This window comes from Schistocerca serialis, unplaced genomic scaffold (genome assembly GCF_023864345.2).
Source record: "Schistocerca serialis cubense isolate TAMUIC-IGC-003099 unplaced genomic scaffold, iqSchSeri2.2 HiC_scaffold_1187, whole genome shotgun sequence".
Lineage (NCBI taxonomy): Eukaryota > Metazoa > Arthropoda > Insecta > Orthoptera > Acrididae > Schistocerca > Schistocerca serialis.
In genome coordinates, this window is record NW_026047389.1 from 147,501 (window position 1) to 152,500 (window position 5,000).

General features: G+C 54.1%; 1 non-coding gene across 1 annotated transcript in view; it reads left to right on the top strand.

Moving 5' to 3' along the window:
- Window positions 1-4,385: 4,385 nt before the first annotated feature.
- The window catches only part of LOC126434398 (small subunit ribosomal RNA), a 1,910-nt gene continuing 1,295 nt past the window's right edge, over window positions 4,386-5,000 (top strand). Inside the window, exon 1 of the ribosomal RNA XR_007579196.1 lies at window positions 4,386-5,000. This exon is cut by the window's right edge and continues 1,295 nt beyond it. This is a non-coding gene — a ribosomal RNA (small subunit ribosomal RNA).

Here is a 5,000-nt window from a genome sequence, read left to right on the forward strand (position 1 = left end):
ACACTACGTCCGCCATGTCGAGCGCACCACAAAACACAGCGCCATCTGTAGGTCTCCCGCGGCATGACGTCCTGCAACGACGATACCGCCATCTATGAGACGCCAAGCCGACTAAGACAGCGATGGGCCCACAGTGCCCATCTTTCGACCCCACCCACAAAGCCTGCGTCCTCTGTCGACCACAGCACCCCAACGCCAGCGCCTCTGCCGCACGAAATCGTCGACCGGCAATCACTCCACCGGCGCCCCACCCTAACCGCCCAACTCGCAACTCCAGCGGATGAACGGCGGACTTTTCCCGCAGTCGCAATGTGCAATCCACCCCTATAACTTGCGTTTCATGAAGAGTTATGTCCAATATGCGACATTCCCGCTGTCCCTATACATGAGCTGCGAGCTGTACCAGTTACGAGCTAGAGACGCGATCGCGTTGCTCTCTGTACGAATGCCGATGCTGAGCGGTCAGCTAGGAGGCGCTCCATCCATGTCGGTACCGGTGGGCGTTGCACTCGCAGTCGCAAAAACGTACGGCAAGTATATTACTCGGAAGAGTTTATGACAGTCCAAGCCCCCCTGCGTGGGGAGCGTCTTTCTAGGCCATGACCCACCGGAAGGGCGCAGCGTCCCCCACCCCAGACATGTGACGTCACACTATCGGTATTGACGACTCGACTCATTGCTTATAATCATTTGCCATACACCGGTGGAAGCTGCCGAGACGAGTAGCTACATAGCGCGCTCGCCGTGTCACTAATGTACAGAGATACAACAGTTTCGACTGGAACCGGATTAAACGTATACACGGCGCTGATTAGTAATACATAGACCCATCAGAATACAGATAATATATACAACTGTCCGTATACATGCTGAAAGACTCTGCTCACAATCACAACCACACGGCAGCCACACACTCTTATCACGCACTACTCTCCGCCTGTAACACGCACACAGACAATATGTAAGCACCAGCATGGAACAACACCCAGTGCATCCTCTCCGCCACATGAGACAATCCACACTGTCATAACCAGACTGGGAGGTCCACTCAGAAAACGGAATATCCCACCCCCCCGACAACCACCATTGCTCAGCTAAGCCACCAACACCCACACATGTCCTACACAGGGGTGCACCCAACATCACAATACTGCCTCCTCTCACAGCACACAAACAATGGCAGGAATGAAAGACACAGGTCTGCCACAAGCATGGAATCGGAGCGCCGCCTGTCATGAGCCAAAGGTGCATCCTGACGTGGCAAATCAGATGATGCCGCAGGCATCCACTTACTATAATCACAATCAACAAACCGACCGGCCGCCCCCCCCCCCCCCCATTACACCTTTCCATACAACAATGTGTACCTTAACCTAAACTATACTGTACCTTAACCTAAACTATACTGTACCTTAACCTAAACTATACTGTACCTTAACCTAAACTATACTGTACCTTAACCTAAACTATACTGTACCTTAACCTAAACTATACTGTACCTTAACCTAAACTATACTGTACCTTAACCTAACCTATACGGTACCTCAACCTAACCTATATTGTGCCTCAACCTAACCTATGTTGCGCCTTAACCTAACCTATGTTGCGCCTTAACCTAACCTATGTTGCGCCTTAACCTAACCTATGTTGCGCCTTAACCTAACCTATGTTGCGCCTTAACCTAACCTATGTTGCGCCTTAACCTAACCTATGTTGCGCCTTAACCTAACCTATGTTGCGCCTTAACCTAACCTATGTTGCGCCTTAACCTAACCTATGTTGCGCCTTAACCTAACCTATGTTGCGCCTTAACCTAACCTATGTTGCGCCTTAACCTAACCTATGTTGCGCCTTAACCTAACCTATGTTGCGCCTTAACCTAACCTATGTTGCGCCTTAACCTAACCTATGTTGCGCCTTAACCTAACCTATGTTGCGCCTTAACCTAACCTATGTTGCGCCTTAACCTAACCTATGTTGCGCCTTAACCTAACCTATGTTGCGCCTTAACCTAACCTATGTTGCGCCTTAACCTAACCTATGTTGCGCCTTAACCTAACCTATGTTGCGCCTTAACCCAACCTATGTTGCGCCTTAACCCAACCTATGTTGCGCCTTAACCCAACCTATGTTGCGCCTTAACCCAACCTATGTTGCGCCTTAACCCAACCTATGTTGCGCCTTAACCCAACCTATGTTGCGCCTTAACCCAACCTATGTTGCGCCTTAACCCAACCTATGTTGCGCCTTAACCCAACCTATGTTGGGCCTTAACCCAACCTATGTTGGGCCTTAACCCAACCTATGTTGGGCCTTAACCCAACACACGTTGGGCCTTAACCCAACACACGTTGGGCCTTAACCCAACACACGTTGGGCCTTAACCCAACACACGTTGGGCCTTAACCCAACACACGTTGGGCCTTAACCCAACACACGTTGGGCCTTAACCCAACACACGTTGGGCCTTAACCCAACACACGTTGGGCCTTAAGCCAACACACGTTGGGCCTTAACCCAACACACGTTGGGCCTTAACCCAACACACGTTGGGCCTTAACCCAACACACGTTGGGCCTTAACCCAACACACGTTGGGCCTTAACCCAACACACGTTGGGCCTTAACCCAACACACGTTGGGCCTTAACCCAACACACGTTGGGCCTTAACCTGCTCTGTAATTGTCATACGACGCGTTAAATTAGTGTAGTGTTGCCTAACTGCAACCCCCGCAATATAGTTTGCTACTCGCACTGCCCGGTCCCCAGTGTATCGCTTCATGTTAAACACCTTGCAGCTATACACTGTAATGTGGATGGCAGCAGGACGTACATGCTCAATGCCCTTTGCAGTTGTTCATTGGCATTTGCAGTTGTTCATTGGCATTCGCATGGCGAAGCACTTAGCCTACGCTGTGGTACGGCCTGTGTCAACTGTCCGCTGATGTTGTACGTCCAAATCACACACTGTACTGCACATTGGTCCTCATGTACTGAATGATACATCGTGGTACATGTGACCGTACAACGACTGCGCCAACAACGGCGAACCATGCGGTCCAAATGTTGTGCACTCAGCTACGTGTCGTCTCCCTATAAGAGCTGGATTGCAGTGTGGTATGCCCTGGATGGCGATCAGCATGAGCCGTCTGTTGATGTAGTGGCGCGTGTTGTCAGACGTAGTCGTCTCTTCTCACACACCGTGATAGCATGGTGCACTGCGTTCCACATCTGCGACATGCGACAGAGGCCGGTTGACAGTCGTTCGCGCAATGGACATCGCATACGTACGGGGGCCACCTTCCACGTGTTCGCGAAGCGTGCACATGTTGTTGCGTGTATGTGGGCAGACATAGTGTGTCGTGACACCTGACACAGGCATGCAACAATCGTTGAATTTGCAAATGGCGATGGACGCCTACGTTTGCTGGTGACGTTACGCAAATGAACAACTGGTAAACCGTTGTGGTGCGGTTGTTCTCGCTAGAGGTGAATCAGTGATGGCGACGATCGGTTGAGCTACCAACCGGTTGTTCCAGCGATACCCACCATGCCCACGAACGTGAATGGCATCTGGGTGTGAAGCGATACGCGGCGGTGGCTGGGTGGGACCGTCCCCGGCCGGTGAGGGGGGGCCTCCCGGCGTGCTGGCCGCGCGGTGCGTGGGCGCACGCGCTACAGCCGGCTGGTGGGGGCGGCCAGTGGCAGGCGCGCCGGCCGACGGAGGCGGCAGGCGGCGCAGCTGCGCGCCGGCGCACCCTGCACGCGGCGCCGTGCGGCCAAAGTAGGTCCTCGCGGGCCCGGTGCGAAGCGCGGTGGACATCTGCAGTGTGCTGGTCCGATTGAGGACTGTGTGCGCTGAGGATGCGCCGCCGCCCGGCGCTCGGCGCCGCGACGCCGTCTGCTGCTCGGTCGCCTCTGCGGTTCTCGCAGGTGGTTTGTATCGCAGCTGTGCGGACGTGTTGGCGCGTGCGCTGTGCTGGGAGAGTTCGCTTCGGCACCCAAGTGGGGCTTTTGTCCTTCTGTGGCGCTGGCGTTGGAGCTGCCGGTCACCGTAGGTGGCGCGTGTTGTCTCCCGCCGGCAATGCCACGACAGCACGCTCCCGGGCCTCTGTCGGCAGCGGCAAGCTCAGTTGGGAGCACGGGTGGTCGCACCTAAAGCGTCTACTCGCCAAACCCCGGGCGATTGCGCCTCTCTCGAACCCGACCAAGTACTTAGGACGGCGCTGCGCGCCGCCGGGACCTGAGAGGGTTTCGAGGTGTATGGTGCAGGGGAGCTCAGCCTCCTCCTGTTTGCAGAATAATTGAGCGGACGCTTGCGTGTTCGCGCGGGCCCCCGGGACACACTCCCGGGCGGCCGGCTGCTCAGCTCTAGTTGACGCAGCTCCCTGGTTGATCCTGCCAGTAGTCATATGCTTGTCTCAAAGATTAAGCCATGCATGTCTCAGTACAAGCCGCATTAAGGTGAAACCGCGAATGGCTCATTAAATCAGTTATGGTTCCTTAGATCGTACCCACGTTACTTGGATAACTGTGGTAATTCTAGAGCTAATACATGCAAACAGAGTCCCGACCAGAGATGGAAGGGACGCTTTTATTAGATCAAAACCAATCGGTCGGCTCGTCCGGTCCGTTTGCCTTGGTGACTCTGAATAACTTTGGGCTGATCGCACGGTCCTCGTACCGGCGACGCATCTTTCAAATGTCTGCCTTATCAACTGTCGATGGTAGGTTCTGCGCCTACCATGGTTGTAACGGGTAACGGGGAATCAGGGTTCGATTCCGGAGAGGGAGCCTGAGAAACGGCTACCACATCCAAGGAAGGCAGCAGGCGCGCAAATTACCCACTCCCGGCACGGGGAGGTAGTGACGAAAAATAACGATACGGGACTCATCCGAGGCCCCGTAATCGGAATGAGTACACTTTAAATCCTTTAACGAGTATCTATTGGAGGGCAAGTCTGGTGCCAGCAGCCGCGGTAATTCCAGCTCCAATAGCG